The sequence below is a fragment of the Pimephales promelas genome, chromosome 23, assembly GCF_988280905.1.
Source record: "Pimephales promelas chromosome 23, fPimPro1.hap1.1, whole genome shotgun sequence".
Taxonomy (NCBI): Eukaryota; Metazoa; Chordata; class Actinopteri; order Cypriniformes; family Leuciscidae; genus Pimephales; species Pimephales promelas.
This window is the reverse complement of record NC_142791.1, coordinates 822,703-846,366: the sequence shown is the minus strand read 5'-3', so window position 1 is coordinate 846,366 and position 23,664 is coordinate 822,703. Positions and strand designations below refer to the sequence as shown.

Genomic DNA, 23,664 nt, shown 5'->3' with positions numbered 1-23,664 from the left:
GCTAAAGTGTTTCCATAATCTTTCGATCTCACAGCATTAACTCCATTTGTCTTTTCTGCACATGACCCTTCTAAACAAGAAATACAAAATATGCTTTCTCTCTCCCTCTCTCTCTCTCTTCCGGAGAGGTCCGCAAGTGATTATCCATTATCTCTGACAATGTCAAACATTCACACCCAACAGCATTTTAAGTGATTTCACTAGCCAGTGGTGAAGGGAACAGCGGCAGACAGGAAGCTTTATCATGGCAGGGCGTCTCTCTTTGCTCACCCAGACACCGCGAGCAGGAAGGTCAAACCATCATCAGTGGCTGAGAGGCAATTTCCCCCGAGGAGCTGGACAAAATATGGCCTTAACTGCGAACGCCTAACTTCTTGACGCAAATGTCAGGGATTTGATATCCAAAGCCAATCCGGTGATGCTCACATGTGGGGTATGAAATTAATTGGAATCCAACCCTTCTCACAAAGTACCCCAACAAAAAAAAGGTTAATGAATGATCCCCATTATAATCCATTTGCACCATTTAAAATGCATGATTAAAAATAGGGCGAGCCGCAGGAACTGTGCTGCGAGTCAAGGTCAAGTACGCCCGAGTCTCGGTCCACGCAACAGCTGGAGTCCATGCAAAGCGCTCAGTGTTAATAAAAAGTGACAACCCGGTCCTTGCTGCGCATATCGCTAATATCTGACACCAGACTGGCAGACGCTTCCCCGGCGTTAAAGGTAAGCCAAGGTTAAAGAAATTTGAAAGGAAAGGGAGCCGTGTGAACCGCTTTCCATCATGTTATCGTACAGCTGGTGTCTCACTCAGATACGCACGACAGATTTAGTAAATCCAATATGGCTCAAGAAAATTAAATGAGGGGAACGACGTGCTACCTAAACACACACGACTGTGGCGTCCACGTCAGTGAACTTTTGCTCTTTTGGAGTAAAGCAGAGAGCAAGTAAACAGCGGCCGAGAGTCAAAAACCAAGTCGATCAGAACAAACTTACTAAGAGACAAAACAAAAACGCCCTTGACAGTGAACTTATTCAAAACAGACATGACCGATTAGTAAACACACACTGACTACAGACTGTACAAAAGGGGGGACAATGATAATAAAATAATAAATAAATAAATAAATAATAAAAAAAATAAAAATAAATAATAAAATATAAAAGGATGCACGATATATCGGCCACCATATCGGTATCGGCCGATATTTGTTCATTTTTACGTTATCGGCCCGATAATAAAATTTGGCTGATATATTAAAGCTGATAAATAATGAATTATTTCCTTCAACACTTGAGACACTTAAGATACGCACTGCTCAACATGATTGATCTTAATTGCTTGAAATATGACTGGAATCAAAAAGGAAAATATACAGCAGTTAAGTGTAAAATGTGCTGTCATATCGGCTACATGAAATTATAATTGTGTGATTGGGAAATGGATTTTAATGGTTTTTGCAATCAGGCTCTCAAAAATGATATAAAAATTGGATTCAGATTTATCGGCCGATATATCGGTTGCCGGCTTTCAAATAAAGAATTATCGGTTATCGGCATCGACAATAAAATGCATGTTCTATGGCACATTAACAAATAAAATTTAGGTCTATAATTTATGCTGAATTATTTTTTTTTAAAGATCACAAAAGGTCATCTCTCAGGTTTAATATAAAATATCTTCCTTTGTGTTTGGAAGTTCAATGAGGTGAGTAGAAGACAGAATTGACATTTTTGGGTGAATTATTTCTTATAAATACAGTAAGCCGAGTCTGTATATTGCAAACGATACATATCGCGATATAACAATTAGAGCCAGACAGATATATCGGCTGGCCGATATTATCGGCCGATATTAGGCATTTTCCAAAATATCGGTATCGGCAGTTATAATGGCCGATAAATGAATATTTAAAAAATAAAATAAAAACGGATGAAACACGCTTCAATCATCTCTCCTTGGCCTGTTATATTGAAAATGTATGTTTTACAATTTGCAGTATGATGTTATCTATTGCTAAATTATGGCTCATCGCTAACCACAAAGCTAGCTAATGCCACTATCATCAGTGGAAGACCGCTAACGTTAACATTAATGAGCTTGGAAACCACAATGAACTTTTTCTGCCTAAATAAAGTAATGATTACTGTATTTATATCTCTAGTTACAGTCCCTGCATTGTAAAATGTAAGTTATACTTGCGAGGAGTGAACATTTAGACATAGAGAAAAAGTATCAAACGTATCTTGTGCAGAAAAGTTAGCTTTTCTTTTACACGTGTGTGAAATCCAACAGTATTTAATAAAAATAAATATCGGCCGATATATCGGATTTTAAAACCGAAAATATTTGTATCGGTATCGGCCTTCAAAATCCTTTATCGGTCGGACTCTAATAACAATTTATCGTTACACCCCTATAATTCTGCTGCTCTGTGCATGACAAGTAACTCCAAAATGTTCATATTTATAAACTTCAGCATGCGGCGAGTAATTAAATTCAAACCAGAGATTATTTTCATTTTCTTAATCGATTAAGTGCACTTAACCAATGAGAGCACAAAGCACCCGAGTTCTTGGCGCATCATTTCAGCTGGCACAAAAGTTGGCAGAACATGCCAACGAAATGAGACCCGAGTAAGATTACAGCATCTCATTCACTCTGCGCTCTTATCGCTGGGGCTGGAGTGCGCACACACACACACACACACACACACACACACTCGCAGAAACACTTTGACTCCACTTGCCAACTCCTCCATATCTACTCACCCGCTGTCTCTTTAATAGCAACACAGGCCATAGATAGATCTAACCCTGATCCTCACTCCTCCTAAAACACACCACGTCTCAGGCAAAGATCGTTCTACACTTCTCTCTGAATTGAACTGGTCAATCCCACAAGAAGTTGATGAATTGCAATTCAAAGCAAATTAACAGGTCATGGCATTATGGGGATGTGATGAAGGGATCTTATGTTGATCCACATATACAGTATGTCCTTATGTGAAGCCAATAAAACTGCCAAAGTTGAAGACTTTGTAAACTTCTAATTACCCCAAAAGTTCAAAGTCAGTCTACAAAAATAATAATTATATATATATATATATATATATATTAGCCGATAATATATATAATAATTATATATATATATTATAATAATATATAATAATAATAATAATAATAATAATATATAATATAAATAATTATTATAAATAAATATATTAGCCGATATTAGGCATTTCCCAAAATATTGGTATCAGCAGTCATAATGGCCGGTAAATGAATATTTCAAAAATAAAATAAAAAAAGAACGAAACACGCTTCAACCATGTCACGAGTGTTGGAGTTTTATAGTTTTTGTTTTGTTGCACGTTTCTGGATTTAAAAAAATAAAATATCGGCCGATATATCGGATTTTAAAACCAACAAATATTTATATCGGTTTGGCCTTCAAAATCCTTTATCGGTCGGGCTCTAATATATATATATATATATAATAGGGCTGCAAATATATATCGTTTTAGCATCGATCTCGTGATGTACGATGTCAAGTATAGGCATCGTAGTTGATCCGTACGCATGTGATCCACAGATTATTTGCTAAGTTTAACCATAAACCATCATAGAGTCAAACTTTATCATTTGCATGTGTTTTTAAGTCGAGTCAGGCATGAGCAAGAAGACTCGCACGCTGTGCAGACTGTTATTTTACATTTGATTATTGCATTTCTGCACCCGAATACTTTTAGATTTACCTGAAAAACATAAAGCACTGCCTATTTCAATTGTATTTATACAGGTTTGTAATTGTTTTTTATAATTTTCCTCAACAAAATCAACCCGATTATTCATTCTTTTCAAATCATCAAGTGAAATCATTTTTAATTTGACCGCAATATATAAATCGCAAAAATATTTCAATACAAGTTTTTTCTAATATCATTCAGTTGTAGTTCAAATTCACATTCAAGATGAAAAATGCATTTTCCTTTCCTTTCCGAGTGATGCACAGCCCTGGTTTACTCCTCTCCACACTTCACGAGTGTTTAGCGCAGATATGAATTCCCTTCCTCCTGCAGTCTTACCCCGAAAGGTCACCTGAGCGGATGAGTCAATTTAAAGCGCACACAAATACACAAACAATCTATTCCCCTCCACAACAAAACACTTTTAACAACCGCTTGAAATCTTCATGTCAAGAAACCCCTCAGGCCTGTAGCAGCTATCTGCACACTTGCTAGGACTCCTTAAGACAACAGTATCCCGACTATAAGCTTCGTTAATGACGGCTAATGAGAGCGGGCCTGTGTTCTGGAGTCGACGGGAGCGCCGACAGAATGGCCGTCTTCGCTGCAGATCTCGGGAGGCTCAGACAGGTGAAGTGTGGGAATCAATTTGCTCTACCGGCAGGACTCCTCAGCAGAATACTAATGAATATCTCTCTCTCCACACACACACACACACAAATAATCCCAATCACACTCTCACACGTTCACTCAAACACACATTTCAACTGTGGCTGGGAGGAATAAGAACACTCTGTGTGTGTGTACACGTCAGGGTAAAGACCACACGAAACCGCCATGAGGGAAAAAACAGGAGTACAACCCCAGCTGCACGGCTCCGTTTGAACACACACACACACACACGTGGACACACTTACAGCCAGAAATATACAAAACAGAAACCAAACACACACCTGCATCCAAGGTAAACACATGAGCGCTCACCCATATAAACACTCAAGGGGAGAGATATGTCAGACGAGAAAACCAATTTATCACAATTTAGGGATTGAGCTGAATCTTGAATACACAGATTTAATGTGTTTCTTGCTGCTCTGAATGACAGATTTTAATAAGGGTCATTGGACATTTAGAAGCAGAGTCTTTTCTCCTCTAAGGTACAAATAAAAATAAAATTAAAAATTAAAAAAGAGCAGATGTATTGATGGTTTGTGCAAATTTAAATCCAGCATTTCCACAATCAAAACAATAAAAGTGTTTAAAACACACTGGTTTAAGGAAAATACAGGCCCTTTGGAATTCAATGATTATGTAATCCTGATAATTAAAACTCCAATTGAAATGGATGCGCTTTCTTCTAATATACACAGTTAAGTCATTTTTTTTATGAAAGCAAGGACGCAATTTTTTTTATCAAAAGTGACAATAAAACAAGTATCCTGAAAAAAAAGTATCGCAGTTTTCAATATTGATAATAATAATAATAATAATAATAAATGTTTCATGAGCATCAATCAACATATTAGAATGATTTCTGGAGGGTCATGTGACACTGAAGACTGGTCATGTGAAAATTCAGCTTTGCAAAATCACACTTATCAATTACTTTTAAAAAAAATAGCAAAATGGAAAAGAGTTATTTAAAATAACATTTCACAATATGAGTATTAACTGTATAAAAAATGCAGACTTGACAAGAGACTTGTTTTTGTTTCAAAAACACTTGCAAAATGCACAGCAAAAGTCTGTCATATCAGCTATGCACAGCCCTAATATATATATATATATATATATATATATATATATGAAGAGTTCAGATGTAAAAGCCTCTAAATGCCATTTGAAATTTTCTTCTAGAATCGTCATTTTTATCAAGCTTGTATATTTAAGTTCAGTAATTTCACTTAAATTGCAATGAAGATTAGCTATTAATTTCCATTTAAGTGAAATCACTTTACATTTTAGATTTTAAATCACATTTTAGAAGAAAATTTCAAATGGCACTTAGAGGCTTTTGCATCTGAACTCTTCATATATATATATATATATATATATATATATATATATATATCTGAACTCTTCATATATATATATATATATATTTTTTTTTTTTCCCAGGGCTCAATGTGTGAGAGCCGAACACATGTCCTAAACGCGAGGCCAAGGCTAGCTACTGTGCTGTGAGTCCCCTCTGCTCTGCAGTCAACAGGGCAGCGATACAGTAAAGCCAATAGCACATTTTACATCAGCAGGAATAATTAGCTTTTTACACATGGTGTCATTAATCGCCTCTAACAAGAGGTCGCAACCTCACCTGGTTTCATACACAGCTGGAGAATAGAAAGAGAAGCTGCATAGGAACACACAGGAAGCTGACATCCTCTCTGAACTGCAGTGTGAAGACAGCCAGGAGCTATAAAACTAGAAACCTCAAAAACAACCAACAGAAGAAAAGAAAAAAAACAGGCTGATGTATGCGCCCTTGACACACTGACACCGTCATGTGACACTCTGTCATCCGCCACCTGGCAGAACCCCACCCTCACTTCCTCCTGATAACCCAACGGTATTGAACTAGTCCCCCCCCACACACACACACACACACACCAATGGAAGGTAGAGAGGGTCACCATGTCCTCATCTGTAATCCTCTGCCATTCTTCAGCAGCCCGGCTGGAGGAGGCGGCACCTGCCACAAGGGGAGAATGCCCAATTAGGCAGCTGTCACGCAAGGCAGAGGCTCCAAACTCATCCCTGTCCAACTGGAGAGCAGCTGCGGGTGCCAATTACAGCGAAACATTAACCGCTTCGGTTCCAGGAACAGGAAAGAGCCTGAGCAACACATGATGTTCGATGCTTCCAGGTTTATAGCCTGCGGGCACTGGAACCTGATTACCGGCATGCCCTGCTCATCCCGCAGCAGACACCAGGAGCAACACCATCTACTGTACCTAAAAATACCCAAGCGGTGAACATAGGGCTGATGCAATCATGCAACTAGGGATGCACGATATATCGGTTTCCGCCGATATACGTTTATATTTTTGATGTTGTCGGTATCGGCCCGAAAAGAAAATTTGGCTGATATATTAAAGCCAATAAATAATTAATTATTTCCTTCAGCTGAGACACTTTAGATTCACACTGTTCGCCATGATGATTTTCAGTTGCTTTAAATCTGATTGGGATCACTTCAAAAAAGGAAAAACGTGCAAAATATCGGTAACATAAAACTAAAATGAGATTGAGAACATTATAATTGTGTGTATGGGACATGGCTTTTAATGATGAGAATTTCGTTCTTGTAATCAGGCTCTCAAAAATTATTGGATATAGATTTATCTGTCAATATATCAGTTATTGCTTTCAAATATACAGAATTATCGGTATCGGCAAAAAAAAAAAAAAATCATAAAAATGCCTTTGTTTATTTATTGCATTTTTTTGTTTATAACAATGTAAAATCCCGCACCAGACACCAGGAGCAACATCATCTACTGTACCTAAAAATACCCAAGCGGTGAACATAGGGCTGATGCAATCATGCAACTAGGGATGCACGATATATCGGCTACTATATCGGTTTCGGCCGATATATGTTCATATTTTTGAAGTTGTCGGTATCGGCCCGAAAAGAAAATTTGGCTGATATATTAAAGCCAATAAATAATGAATTATTTCCTTCAGCTGAGACACTTTAGATTCGCACTGTTCGCCATGATGGTTTTCAATTGCTTTAAATCTGATTGGAATCACTTCAAAAAAAAAGGAAAAAAAGTGCCAAATATCGGCTACATAAAACTAAAATGAGAACATTATAATTGTGTGTATGGGACATGGCTTTTAATGATGAGAATTTTGTTCTTGTAACCAGGCTCTCAAAAAATTATCTGTCAATATATCGGTTATTGCTTTTAAATATAAAGAATTATCGGTATCGGCAAAAAAAAAATTTATAAAAATGCATTTATTTGTTTATTTATTGCATTTTTTTTTTTACAAAACTGTAAAATCCCGCAGCAGACACCAGGAGCAACATCATCTACTGTACCTAAAAATACCCAAACGGTGAACATAGGGCTGATGCAATCATATAACTAGGGATGCACGATATATCGGCTACTATATCGGTTTCGACCGATATATATTCATATTTTTGATGTCTGTATCGGCCCGAAAAGAAAATTTGGCTGATATATTAAAGCCAATAAATAATTAATTATTTCCTTCAGCTGAGACACTTTAGATTCGCACTGTTCGCCATGATGGTTTTCAATTGCTTTAAATCTGATTGGAATCACTTCAAAAAAAAAGGAAAAAAAGTGCCAAATATCGGCTACATAAAACTAAAATGAGAACATTATAATTGTGTGTATGGGACATGGCTTTTAATGATGAGAATTTTGTTCTTGTAACCAGGCTCTCAAAAAATTATCTGTCAATATATCGGTTATTGCTTTTAAATATAAAGAATTATCGGTATCGGCAAAAAAAAAATTAATAAAAATGCATTTATTTGTTTATTTATTGCATTTTTTTTTTTACAAAACTGTAAAATCCCGCAGCAGACACCAGGAGCAACATCATCTACTGTACCTAAAAATACCCAAACGGTGAACATAGGGCTGATGCAATCATATAACTAGGGATGCACGATATATCGGCGACTATATCGGTTTCGGCCGATATATATTCATATTTTTGATGTCTGTATCGGCCCGAAAAGAAAATTTGGCTGATATATTAAAGCCAATAAATTATGAATTATTTCCTTCAGCTGAGCCACTTTAGATTCACACTGTTCGCCATGATGGTTTTCAATTGCTTTAAATCTGATTGGAATCACTTCAAAAAAAAGGAAAAAAAGTGCAAAATATCGGCTACATAAAACTGAAATGAGAACATTATAATTGTGTGTATGGGACATGGCTTTTAATGATGAGAATTTTGTTCTTGTAATCAGGCTCTCAAAAAATTATCTGTCAATATATCGGTTATTGCTTTCAAATATAAAGAATTATCGGTATCGGCAAAAAAAATTAATAAAAATGCATTTATTTGTTTATTTATTGCATTTTTTTTTTACAAAACTGTAAAATCCCGCAGCAGACACCAGGAGCAACACCATCTACTGTACCTAAAAATACCCAAACGGTGAACATAGGGCTGATGCAATCATATAACTAGGGATGCACGATATATCGGCGACTATATCGGTTTCGGCCGATATATGTTCATATTTTTGATGTCTGTATCGGCCCGAAAAGAAAATTTGGCTGATATATTAAAGCCAATAAATTATGAATTATTTCCTTCAGCTGAGACACTTTAGATTCGCACTGTTCGCCATGATGGTTTTCAATTGCTTTAAATCTGATTGGAATCACTTCAGAAAAAAGGAAAAAAAGTGCAAAATATCGGCTACATAAAACTAAAATGAGAACATTATAATTGTGTGTATGGGACATGGCTTTTAATGATGAGAATTTTGTTCTTGTAATCAGGCTCTCAAAAAATTATCTGTCAATATATCGGTTATTGCTTTCAAATATAAAGAATTATCGGTTATCGGTATCGGCTAAAAAATTCATAAAAATGCCTTTATTTATTGAATTTTTTTTAATTTATAAAACTGTAAAAATGTTTAGTTTATTTCTCGGTTTAATTTTTGGATTTTCAATTAATCCTTATAATATATCAATATTTAACATTTACGTATTTTGCGCATTCTTTTAATTTCCTGAAAAAAGCAGCAGATAGTTGACATAAGTGAAAACTCTGAAACTTGCATTTCTAAAATTGCCGAAGTTTCACTTTCAATCGTGATCCAATTATGTAAAGCACTGTAATGTATTAAATCACGACTTGTACAGCATGTTTTGATGTAGTTTGTGATACCATACACTAATGTCGAGGACTGGAGAGCCAGAGAAATAATCTTTTGACTTCCTCTCCAGCCTCTTTCTGCCAAAAGAGCGACAGTAATGTAACATTTCCATGTTTAAATCAGATCTTCACAGGCCTGGGGCCTCCATAATCTCCCTACTGTTAATTAAATGACGAGGGAGCGTAGGCGAGCCGAGAGGAGAGAGGGACAAAGCTGCTGGGTCTCCTGCCACAGCAAGACTCGTTAATATTAAAGATTTATGCTCTTCCTCCGCCATTGCCTCAGACCTTTCTGCACTGTGTGTGTGAGTGTCTGTTTGGGTGCGTTTTTAGGACAATGCAACGCAATGCAAACTAGACGAATGTTTCGGTGTCAAGGAGCGTGGAAATTGTTGACAAATTAGTTGTGATTGTATAATTTATCATCTCAAAACACTTGTTTTGAGTAAGACGGAAACTAATCTGCAACAGCGAAATGAAACGAGCTGCACGCCAGCCGGCAGAAGATTTACGACAGACAGAATCCAGAATCATGACAGAGGTTATTGATCATTAAGTCTCCATGGTTTCTCCGTTTAATCGAAAAGTCGCAAAACGGTGATAACGGACGCCTGAGGGACAGATTAGTTTAGACAGACACGACCCCGGCTTTTCTGAAGCCAAACATCAACTCAACCATGCAGGTTCACACTAAAATTAAAGGGATACTTCAGGATTTAGCATTAAGATTTGTACGAGTAGGAAACCTGTAGTATTTTCGATTTACCGTGCTTTCCCCCCTCATATCCCCCTGAGACGAGAGATTTATGTATTTTTTGTCTCCTATGATGCAAAAATCTTCATTTTGAGAGGCTAAAGACTCCAGTCAGTAGTCGGGTCTGTCCCGCATGTCCTCAACCCGCCCATAGAGGGCGATCTCACTCACAGAATGAACACATAGTGTCGGCCATCTTGTTTTGGAAGCTAAGCTAGCAGGCTCTTGTTCTGTGGAGAAAGCTGAGTAGTCGGGGTTCCCGCCGTCTTTTTCCCGTCGATGTCCGGGATTCAGCTTTTGCTTTTTCATTGTTTACATGCACAGCTTTAGTTTCAATCGAACTGAATTCGTTCCGATTGGTGAATCTGCATGTAAACGCTAAACAAGTGATCGGTTGATGTGCGTTTCAACATCGCTAAGAAAATCCCCGCTCCTCCGTGAGAGATACGAGACCGGTGCGTCTCACAGGTGGCGCTCATGGGTAATCCCGCCGTTCTCCCGCGGCCCTCACTCGTCCCGCTCGCCACAGGAAACGGAATCAACGGCGACTGTAGAACGCAAATCGCGGACATTTTGGGCCATCTCCAAACACATTTTCGGGCCGACTCATCACTAGTAGCCTAGACTTGTTGTTTAACGACTGCGCTCTGTTACCGGTAGGCGTGGCCTCCTAGGGCAGCGAAGCAAGTGCATTCTGGGAGTTGTTGTCTTTCATCCACATCAGCCAAAAATACATTTTCTGGCTTTTCTCACTCTAGAAAGCTCCAAATTCTCATTTCTTCTACATAAATGATCCATTTTATGTACACATTCATCTTTCCCAAAGTTGAAGTATCCCTTTAAGCTTGAAGAGGTTAGCATGCTAAGAAAACAATACAAGAAGTTTTAATAGATTCACTAAGGAATCTAAATTCATTCATTCAGATCAGGGCTGCGTTTCTCAAAAGCATCGTGAGCCAAGCTGTTCGTACACTCTGAACAGTGCTGGGTTGTTTTAACTCAAATTTGGGTCAAATATGGACAAACCCAAATGTTGGGTTAAAAATGTAATTTCAAAGTTTACTTTCACTTTCAACTGTACATTTTTTAATTGCATTTGCGTTTGTCCATATTTGACCCAAATTTGGGTTGAAACAACCCAGCCTTTTTTAGAGTGCACTGGTGGCGATGGTTCCATGATCTCTAGCTTTTAGGAAACACAGTCTGTGAACTGGATGAAATGATTCCTTGAAAAGATCCTGCTCAAAAGAACGATCCAGCCACAAATCAGAAAATGCTACTTCAGTCAACATTTGAAGTGGATCAAAAAGTTATACATACAGTACATTTTGAACAATACACGTTCTTGTATTTTTTGATCCACTTCAAATGTATTATGAAGTGGCATGAACATGCGAAGGAAAGAGTTCAGTTTTGATCTGGTCCTTACACAAAGGTATTGTAATGGTTTCAGAACACTTGAAATTAGGGCTGTCAAACGATTAATCGTGTTTAATCGCATCCAAAATAAAAGTTTGTGTATACATAATATATGTGGGTGCGCTGTGTTATATTTATTTTGTATATATAAATACACTCACATGCATGTATATTTAAGAAAAAAAATATTATATATATTTATATATAATATAAATTATATATAATTCTATATACAGTGTAAACATGAAACTATTTCTTAAATATATCCAAGCATGTGTGTGCATTTATATACATAAAATAATTAAACACAGTGCACCCACATATATTATGTAAAAACAAACTTTTATTTTGGATGCGATGAATCGCGATTAATCGTTTGACAGCCCTACTTGAAATACAATGCACGAGTCAAATTAACCACGTTTATGATCAATCTTTGGGGGCTTTTTGGAGCTTGACAACTCGTTCCCATTATATATTGAAAAAGTGGCCTTGATATTCTACAAAAAAATGTGTGTTCCCCAGAAGAAAGTACGTCATGAACTAATCCTTTAAATGCTCTCTCAACACCAGTAAGACTCTTTTAGACAAAACTAGTCAAACAAACGGCCATGTGACATAACAGGGGAATTTTACACTAAGCTCAGGGCACTAGGGCAGTGAACTTTAACTGTTAAAAAGGGATGCATGAGTTAAAAGCGTGAGAGGAAGCGGTTAGCATGACTAAGTTACGTTAAAACCTCTCTCCCTCCAGTTCATCCACATTTTAAAACCACACACTGGCTGCACTGGAATATGTGGCACTGCAGAGCCGAGGATAATCGAAGACAGCCTTTGACTGACGCCACAATATCTGTGGTCACTGAGGGGTTAACCATGGCATGGGGTAAATGAAGGATTTTACAGTGCCCTCCTCTTCCTGAGAGTCACGGGGTGAGCGCATGTGACCTTGAGATGCATGGATGGCACAGTCAGGGTTGCCTTGCCTCTAGGCGTCCTTGAACTGGATCTGCAAGACAAAAACCTTCACACTGCCTGATAGACATCTCAACCCACCCACCACAAACGTCTCTCTCTCTCTCTCTCTCTTTTCAATCTGCGTGCCCGTTATCTCCTCCCCAGTGGGGGAGTCTAATCTGAATGCTGGATCTTTAACCTTAGCACTAAACTCAGACAGAGGCGGAATTTCAAAATGTCTCACTGGTGTATTTTTAACCTTCTTCCACAGATTGTTTGTCTCCGTTTCAGGGGATTAGATGACTCTCCACGGCATCTGAGACAAGCCAGGCCGACTTTTTTTTTTTTTTTTTGACTACTTGACGTTCACAAACTCTGAGACGACATCCACCACCCAGCAAAAAGGAAAGCTCTCAGCGAATCGAATGTGGACGCGCTGGTTTTGGTTTTTAATCTTCAAGAGTGCCGTTACGAAAAAGACGTTTATTCAAGTGTGCCATTAGTATATTTCCTTTAAACTAAAAATAAGAAAGTATACTTTCAGTTCATTTTTCCTGTACTTCTCAGAAGTATACTTCAAATTACACTTAAGCAGTGTTGTAGTACTCGAGACTCGGACTCGAGACCACATTTTAATGGTCTTGGTCTTGTCATGGACTTGTGTGCATTTGGACTCGGAATTTACTTTTTTTTTTTAGGACTCGGACTTATTCCCGAGTCCACTCGAGTTTAATTCAAAATATTTTTCATGGTTATTTATTTATGTATGTTAATATAGTATTTCTTTAAATTGATTGACACGCCCAGTGATTGGTGATTTTCTAGTGCGCAACTGCGCATGACAAATTGTAATAAAACTACTTTTAACACCACCTACTATGTGGCCTTTTTACCCTAAACTGATCATATTTTTTAAACTCCAAGTAAATTCAGTAAAAAAAAAAAAAAAAAAAAAAAAGGATTTCTCTAAGTAAATAAAAGTAAATTAGGTAATCAACCCTCACTGGTCTCGGTCTCGACTCGGACTCGACTCTCTCTGGTCTCGGACTCGGACTCGACTCTCTCTGGTCTCGGTCTCGACTCGGACTCGACTCTCTCTGGTCTCGGTCTCGACTCTCTCTGGTCTCGGTCTCGACTCGGACTCGACTCTCTCTGGTCTCGGTCTCGACTCTCTCTGGTCTCGGTCTCGACTCTCTCTGGTCTCGGTCTCGACTCTCTCTGGTCTCGGTCTCGACTCGGACTCGACTCTCTCTGGTCTCGGTCTCGACTTGGACTCGACTCTCTCTGGTCTCGGACTCGACTCGGACTCGACTCTCTCTTTGGTCTCGGACTCGACTCGGACTCGACTCTCTCTGGTCTCGGACTCGACTCTCTCTGGTCTCGGTCTCGACTCGGACTCGACTCTCTCTGGTCTCGGTCTCGACTCGGACTCGACTCTCTCTGGTCTCGGTCTCGACTCGGACTCGACTCTCTCTGGTCTCGGTCTCGACTCGGACTCGACTCTCTCTGGTCTCGGTCTCGACTTGGACTCGACTCTCTCTGGTCTCGGTCTCGACTCTCTCTGGTCTCGGTCTCGACTCTCTCTGGTCTCGGTCTCGACTCGGACTCGACTCTCTCTGGTCTCGGTCTCGACTCGGACTCGACTCTCTCTGGTCTCGGTCTCGACTCGGACTCGACTCTCTCTGGTCTCGGTCTCGACTCGGACTCGACTCACTCTGGTCTCGGTCTCGACTTGGACTCGACTCTCTCTGGTCTCGGACTCGACTCGGACTCGACCGTCTCTGGTCTCGGACTCGACTCTCTCTGGTCTCGGTCTCGACTCTCTCTGGTCTCGGTCTCGACTCGGACTCGACTCTCTCTGGTCTCGGACTCGGACTCGACTCTCTCTGGTCTCGGTCTCGACTCTCTCTGGTCTCGGTCTCGACTCGGACTCGACTCTCTCTGGTCTCGGTCTCGACTCTCTCTGGTCTCGGTCTCGACTCGGACTCGACTCTCTCTGGTCTCGGTCTCGACTCTCTCTGGTCTCGGTCTCGACTCTCTCTGGTCTCGGACTCGACTCTCTCTGGTCTCGGTCTCGACTCTCTCTGGTCTCGGTCTCGACTCGGACTCGACTCTCTCTGGTCTCGGTCTCGACTTGGACTCGACTCTCTCTGGTCTCGGACTCGACTCGGACTCGACTCTCTCTTTGGTCTCGGACTCGACTCGGACTCGACTCTCTCTGGTCTCGGACTCGACTCTCTCTGGTCTCGGTCTCGACTCGGACTCGACTCTCTCTGGTCTCGGTCTCGACTCGGACTCGACTCTCTCTGGTCTCGGTCTCGACTTGGACTCGACTCTCTCTGGTCTCGGACTCGACTCGGACTCGACCGTCTCTGGTCTCGGACTCGACTCTCTCTGGTCTCGGTCTCGACTCTCTCTGGTCTCGGACTCGACTCTCTCTGGTCTCGGACTCGACTCTCTCTGGTCTCGGTCTCGACTCGGACTCGACTCTCTCTGGTCTCGGTCTCGACTCGGACTCGACTCTCTCTGGTCTCGGTCTCGACTTGGACTCGACTCTCTCTGGTCTCGGACTCGACTCGGACTCGACCGTCTCTGGTCTCGGACTCGACTCTCTCTGGTCTCGGTCTCGACTCTCTCTGGTCTCGGACTCGACTCTCTCTGGTCTCGGTCTCGACTCTCTCTGGTCTCGGTCTCGACTCGGACCTCGACTCTCTCTGGTCTCGGTCTCGACTCTCTCTGGTCTCGGACTCGACTCTCTCTGGTCTCGGTCTCGACTCGGACTCGACTCTCTCTGGTCTCGGACTCGACTCTCTCTGGTCTCGGTCTCGACTCTCTCTGGTCTCGGTCTCGACTCGGACTCGACTCTCTCTGGTCTCGGTCTCGACTCTCTCTGGTCTCGGACTCGACTCTCTCTGGTCTCGGTCTCGACTCTCTCTGGTCTCGGTCTCGACTCTCTCTGGTCTCGGTCTCGACTCGGACTCGACTCTCTCTGGTCTCGGTCTCGACTCGGACTCGACTCTCTCTGGTCTCGGACTCGACTCGGACTCGACTCTCTCTGGTCTCGGTCTCGACTCTCTCTGGTCTCGGTCTCGACTCTCTCTGGTCTCGGTCTCGACTCGGACTCGACTCTCTCTGGTCTCGGTCTCGACTCGGACTCGAGTGAGGTGGTCTCAACTACAACACTCCACTTAAGTGTACTTGACTTATACTGAGAGAAAAGCAAGTATATTTGTCCTGTTCTTGTACTCAATCTTTTGATCCAGAAATACTTAAAAATATAATTAAGTATTCAAAGTATACTTGTATAAGTATTACAGTAAAAAAGTAAACTACTAGTATACCCATAAATACATAATTATGAACTAGTTGTGCACTTACTGTTACACTTAAACATACACTTTTATGTACTAAAAGTGGGCCAATTTAGTCCCAAGCGGTATTAAAACAGTACACTTACAAGTTTACTACTAGTACATAGTGACATTAGTATACTTAAAAATATACTTGAACATTACTTAAGTATACTACATAAAATGAACTTGAAATATACTTCTTTTTCATAAGGGTGTGTTTGTAAGAAAGGATTGTCTTCTAGCATGGTGGCTTTGCTGGTTCACAAGCCAAACTAGCACTAAACATAACCAGTATGTGTCATTTCACTTCAATAAAAGTGCAAAAAAAAAAAAAAACGTTTTTGGTGCCATATGCATCCCTAGTGCCTTTCTGCACAAAGAAATGGCTTAAAAACAAAAAGTGACACGCCGAACGTGCATAAAGCGCCTTTTATCATCATGCAAATGCAGTGCCCTTGGTTGCACAAGGTTCATCACTTTAAACAAATATTTGGACTGTCCTCTGTGCATCGACACCAAGGTAGAGGAAGAGGGGAGAAATGTCATGTTTAAACACTAACTAACTAACAGGAACACAACATGGATCCCGCCCGGCCCGGGAACGTGTGGATCGTGTCCTTTGCGGGAGACGTGCCGACTGACCTTTCCTGACTGTAACGTTATCGCATGTCATATGTGAAACCACCTGCCACGGACTCCTCTGGCAGCACGCAGGAGTCCGAGACGTCACCGCTCTCCTCACCTCGCTGGAATTCATCAGATTACCACAGGAACACCCACCAGGATCCTCATGCAACACTCAATTAGACCAAAGGTCATTGGAGCCAAGGCATCAGGTCCGTGTGGATATTAGGATCAGACTCGGACTAGGGAGGTGAGCGGGGAAGCTAGAAAAGACGTTACAGTGATTATACCACGGTTCAGCAGAGCTGTAGACACGACGAGAGACGGATCAAGAACACTATAGGGGTGGACGATGCAATACACAATACAACATATGAAGAGTTCAGATGCAAAAGCCTCTAAGTGCCATTTGAAATTTTCTTCTAGAATGATCATTTTTATCAAGCTTGTATATTTAATTTCAGTGATTTCACTTAAATGGCAATGATAATTACCTATTAATTGTTATTTAAGTGAAATTACTAAACTTAAACAAGTTTGATAAAAATCATCATTAAAGAAGAAAATTTCAAATGGCATTTAGAGGCTTTTGCATCTGAACTCTTCATATACACTACAGAAAAACTACTGGAAAAAGAATGTCCATTTGACAATTTCCATAGTAAAAAAAATGGTAAAATAATCAAATTCTATTTCAATGTGTTCTTAAACACTTAAAAACAACTTTATCAATAAATACATAATAATGTGACTAATTTCCATTAGTTCAACTAACATTTTTTCAAAGCCAAATAATACAGCCCATCAGCAACTCCTGATGGACATTTTTGTCCTTTTCAGTTTTGTTTTTTTGATCACTTTGCCTGTGTTAAAGCTAACTGCAAAAAACTTGGCACAGGTGTGTATTTTTATTGGAATTTTACTATTTCACCGTCATTTTCTTTGCATTAGGTACAAAAAATACTCCCTCTCAGCACCTTTTGGACAAAAAAGTCCCCATTGAAACCCATTAAAAATGCAATTTTTAATCCCCGGTTCAGTTAACTATAGAATTATGCATTAGGCTTTAATTCTGATGGCAAGGCTTCAAAATTTAATTTTTTACTATTTTTTATCAGATGGTGTCATTTTTTTTTTTAAGTTTGGCCTATAAAACAAATATCGCTTTATTGGGTTTTGCTGGCACCCAATGGGGAAAATATGTTACTACGCCCAAACAAACTCTTACCGAAAGCTCATTTTTTGAGATATCATCCTCAAATTTGGAACACAACCTATTTAGATTTATGGCTTTGATTTTATTGCAGTTTTGAGTTCAACCTGATTTATAAAATATATATTTTATGCAAAATATTTTTTTATAAACTTATACTTGCATACCTTTTTTTGGATTTACTTATTATTTTTTTTACTTCAGCAATAATCTGCAAAGGGTCTTCTTTAAAATGACACCAAACTTAAGTCTGTGCTCCAAAGAGTCACATTTTTATGACAGACATTTTTGTCCTCTTTTTACCTGTGTAACTTTTTTTAATTGATGCACAAGGGTTAAATTACTTTATGCAGAGTTAAATATATAAAATGTTACATAAAAATATACTGTGTTCCGAGTACAATTGTAACACTTAACTATTAATTATCAATAAGAATACAGCTTAAAATATACCTTGAAATATTAATATCATTGGATAGTTTTCATATTGTGTATTATTCATTCTTTTAGCTGTCAGGAAACAATAAGCATCCAAAGCGAATTGATTCGGGTTCAACAACTTCAATCATTTTATTTAATTGTGCCACTAATAAGAAGTCTTCAACAACTAGACACTATACACTTGATACTGATGTGATGAAATGATGTTCATCATAATGCTAGCGGCAACACTCCGAGCTGTCATTCATGTAAACTTGGTAAATTATGTATGGTTAAAAGTTATGACTTGGATAGTTCACCCAACATCATGTTGTCCCAAACCTGTATGAGTTCTTGAACACAGAAGGATTTATTGACGAAAAGTAGGAAAAAAATACTATAGAAGTTGACTTTTTTGATTACCAATATTCTTCAAAATAAATCCTTCTGTGTTCAACAGAAGAACTCATTCAGGTTTGGGACATCATGAGGGTGAGTAAATGACAGGGTGAACTATCCCTTTAAACTACCAAGAAATAAACAGATATCTAGTCAAATAAATCTCAAATATGCATTTTACTGAATATTTCTCAAAGTTAAAAGTGTGACTACAGAGATGTTTCTGGGGAAATGCGTCAACGCTTTGGGACTGATATCGAGGTCGTTGCAATTGCCATGTTTTACAATCATGCCGCCCTACGCTTTCAGAGCTGGCCAACCTGCTTTCCATTACTCACAGTACTCATGTGTGTGTGTGTGTGTGTGTGTGTGTGTGTGTGTGTGTGTGTGTGTGTGTGAGACTCAAAATCTCAAATACTGAAACTCTCGGTCTCCCTGTGTGTGTTAGATGCAGAACAGCTCACTTAAATCAAATATTGAACACTGCAATATAACGGGTCATTATTCAAAGAGAGACGCTTTTCCAGTCTCTGCTCTGTGGCTTTCTCTCGGTACGCTGACCTTTTACGTTCTACAAAAACAACAATGGGTCATAAAAGGCCACACCCACTGGGATCTGCGTCCATGAGCGTAATGATGATGCCGTGATTCTCCCATGAATCCTGGCTGGAGATCCTGAAGTCATAACAAAACACTTGAACCGAGCCGCGAGCTCACGATTTGTAAAACTGATGCATAGTTTCAAACTTTGACATGTTCTCAGCATCATCACTCAGTTCGGGACGGATTTTGAGGTTGTTACAATTGTCGTGTTTCAACATTTGAGATGAATGTGAGAATCAGTTCAATATCTCAGATCTTTTTATAAATATAATCAAGTAGTAGCATGAACTAATAGTGAACTGCAATTGTGCACCATTTAAACACATTTATTTGACTAAAATCTGCACTGCGAACTAACACGAACAGTCTTTTTATTAACTAACATTAACAAAGATTTACAAATACAGTAACAAATGTATTGCTCGTGGTTAGTTCATGTTAGTGTCACCGGTGCAGCCAAATCCATTACATTTTTTTTTTTAAAACAGTAATATCCTACACTAAACCTAAACTAATCTTGAGAAACTGATTTTCACTGGTGATTGATTTTCAAAATAGATTACAGAGGAGCCATAATCAATTTGCAACTAGACTATTTTCATACTCTTTATATTGAAATAGTGATGAACATGAAAATCAGGAAAGAAGGGTAGAAACCTCAGCTTGTTTTCATGCCAAGAGTTCATCCATTCAATTATTTTAGAAAAAAAGGTCCGAATGTTTTTGAAATATAAAGACAAAAATGATAGATTCACCATTTGTGATGTTGCAGCGAGCTATAACGCACATACTTGTTCTTTTTATGTTTCTTAGAGGTTGAATTCATATCAAAATCTGCCAAACGTCTCATATTACTTCTGAATAGGATGTCTACTTTATAAATAGTATGAAAATTGTGTAAATAATGGTTCAGATCACTCAAACACATATGGAAATGGAGGCGCCCTTATTTGGGCAGTGATGGAGTCTGGTTGTGCCCTAGTGGAAGCTTACGGTACTGCGGCCAAACAACATCTCACTGAAAGCTCATTTTTTGAGATATCAACCTAAAAATTTGAAACACAACTTGTTCAGATTTTTGGCTTTGATTTTTGTTTAGAGTCATCCAGGTTTTGAAAATATATATTTTATATAAAATATGTTTTTTGAATATTTTCATAAACTCAAACTTCACTTTCTTAATTTATTTCACTCCTACAAAAATCTGCCAAACGTCTTCTTCAAAATGAGACCAATCATCTATATTCCAAATCATTCTTGAATTACAACCATTTAAGTTCGAAATGTGCATTTTCATGTATATTCAAAAAAAGGGGGTGACACTTAAGGGGTTAATACATGTTAGCTAATTGTAAAGAGTTACCCATCCATCAATGAATAAGCACTGAGAACAAGAGTGACAACTAGAGCCTGATCGATATTATCGGCCGATATTAGGCATTTTCCATAATATGGCCGATAAATGAATATTTAAAAAATAAAATAAAAATGGACGAAACACGCTTCAATCATCTCTCCTTGGCCTGTTATATTGAAAATGGATGTTTTACAATTTGCAGTATGATGTTATCTATTGCTAAATTCTGGCTCATCTTAGACTAGCTAACCACAAAGCTATAGCTAATGCCACTATCATCAGTGGAAGACCGCTAACGTTAACATTAATGAGCTTGGAAACCACAATGAACTTTTTCTGCCTAAATAAAGTAATGATTACTGTATTTATATCTCTAGTTACAGTCCCTGCATTGTAAAATGTAAGTTATACTTGCGAGGAGTGAACATTTAGACATAGAGAAAAAGTATCAAACGTATCTTGTGCAGAAAAGTTAGCTTTTCTTTTACACGTGTGTGAAATCCAACAATATTTAATACAAAAAAATATATATAAAATATATATATATAAAAATATATTATATTTATATATATTTATATAATATATATAAATATAAAATATCGGCCGATATATCGGATTTTAAATGCCAAAAATATTTGTATCGGTATCAAAATCCTTTATCAGTCGGGCTCTAGTGACAACTGTATTTAGCTGTTGTGTGATCATAGCCATTGCTTCTAAACTGTAACTGAGACCATATTGTATTTTCTCAGCTTTTGTCCCAGTGGAGGCAATGGGTGTGAAGGTCCTGAGAGTTTCAGCCACATAATAATGATATGTGCTTCATTTGCAGCTTTCTCTACTGCTCAGAAAGCCGTTTACAAGACACGGCCCCTGCCGTTGACCCACTTCTGTGTGTCTGCGTCTGCCAACAGCCCCTGCACCCCATCTGACTGCAGAACCGCAACCCTCGGCCTCCCTGAACTGAGGAAAATAGGTCACCATGGCCCACTTTTCTTTCTTTTATTTCCCTCTAAAAGAGAGTGTGTGACGACTGCTGCAGAGTTTGATCAGCTCAGCAAAAGAAGAGAAAACAAACACCAGAGAGAGCGAGAGATTCGACAGTTTCTTCATTAACCTCAGTATGAAGAGAAACACATGCTCCTCGCGTCAGTGACGCACACGGGTCTTATCAGACGGCCAGAACACACACGTCATCTAACACAATCCCTCATGTAGAACCTTAATGACCTCATCAGTGGAAACAAGAAAAAGTTACAAGGTGGGTCCCAGTTCGGCAGCAAGGTATTTTAACTAGAGCCCGACCGATAAAGGATTTTGAAGGTAACTAGAGATATGCTAGTTATAAATACAGTAATCATTACTTTATTTAGGCAGAAAAAGTTCATTGTGGTTTCCAAGCTCATTAATGTTAACGTTAGCGGTCTTCCACTGATGATAGTGGCATTAGCTAGCTTTGTGGTTAGCTAGTCTATGATGAGCCATGATTTAGCAATAGTAAACGTCATATTGCAAATTGTAAAACATACATTTTCAATATAACAGGCCAAGGAGAGATGATTGAAGTGTGTTTCGCCCGTTTTTATTTTTATTTTTGAAATATTCATTTATCGGCCATTATAACTGCCGATACCGATATTTTGGAAAATGCCTAATATCGGCCGATATATCGGTCTGGCTCTAATTTTAAGTTAACCAAGGCCAACAATTAGGTTTGATTCTTGAACATCACTAAATATATATTAGCACATTTTTACATTTTAAACAAGTTCCTTAAATCATCGGTTCCCAACAGGGGGGGGGGGTCGCGGCGAGCTCTGTGGGAGGGTCACGTCATATTTCGAAGGTTTGAGCAATGAGCATTAAATAAAAGTCTGTTCAAAATATATATAATGAGCGAGTTCATCATGAATCCATCAATCCGTGTTTTTGTCTTATCCTGAACCACTATGGTACACCTATTATTAATTAGTCTTTACATCGGGACTATTTTACACTGGTTCGGGAGTAGCCCAGTACCTGCGTGACTCGTCATAGACGTACACAGAGAGAAGTAGTTACACCGTTCTTACCGAAAGAGACGTTATTCTGTTAATAATCACTTGCTAAAGCGCCAAAAACATAAAAAATAAAGCCTCACATTGATAAACCTCACAAATAACCTCCCCAGACAGCAGTCATTTAGTAATAGCCCATATTCTTTCATTTTTTACATTTTGCATTTCAAATAGAGCCTATACGGCTTCTCCTAGGCTTACGTTTTTAAATTACTAAGGGCCTATGTTTTTCTTATTGCATTTTCAATATATTATTTGTGCATAAACATACTGTTTGTTTGAAAAAAACATATTTTGTCATCCTTGCTGCAAGCTTACAAGAGCGATAATATCATTAAATGTGAAGGTGGGCCCTTTATTTTCTTGGGAAAAAGGGGGTTTCAGACAAAAAAAGGTTGGGAAGCACTGGCTTAAAGGAGATTTGGATGTGCTGACAGTGTTGTGAAAGTCGTGTGTTTAATAACTGTAAGGTGAGAACATATTTTCAAACACATGCATATGAAGAGATATCGATCAAGCGCTCAATGCCAACAACAACTCAAGCTCTCATATGTCTGTCTCTGACACAAATCATTTTGTCATTTCAAACGCAAACACCCGGCACACATCTCAGCAAAAAAAATTTAATCATGTCACCAAAATTGCTTAATTATCTGCCTTTTCTGATCAGCTTACATTTGCCAAAAAAAACCAAAAAAACAACTTTAAATAGTTCAGTCAAATCTCAGTCAATCACTATTTTACACACTCTGGAAACACTGAAAAAAAATATTTTTGGCAAGGTAAATACTACTGAAAAAAACCCAATGTAATTTACTAAAAAGTTAGTTCAGGCAATAATTTAAAAAAAATGAAGTAAATTCCATATCA

The 23,664-nt window shown here is 38.8% G+C and overlaps 1 protein-coding gene across 5 annotated transcripts in view; it reads right to left on the bottom strand.

The window, feature by feature from the left end:
* nrip1b (nuclear receptor interacting protein 1b) overlaps window positions 1-23,664 on the bottom strand; it is a 77,119-nt gene that overhangs the window by 8,794 nt on the left and 44,661 nt on the right. Inside the window, exon 2 of one of the 5 annotated variants that reach the window (XM_039675927.2) lies at window positions 6,360-6,441. The exons of the other annotated variants lie outside the window; for them this stretch is intronic. The gene's annotated coding sequence lies outside the window, so the exon portion shown is untranslated. The remainder of the gene's footprint in view (window positions 1-6,359; window positions 6,442-23,664) is intronic. 5 annotated transcript variants of the gene reach the window in all.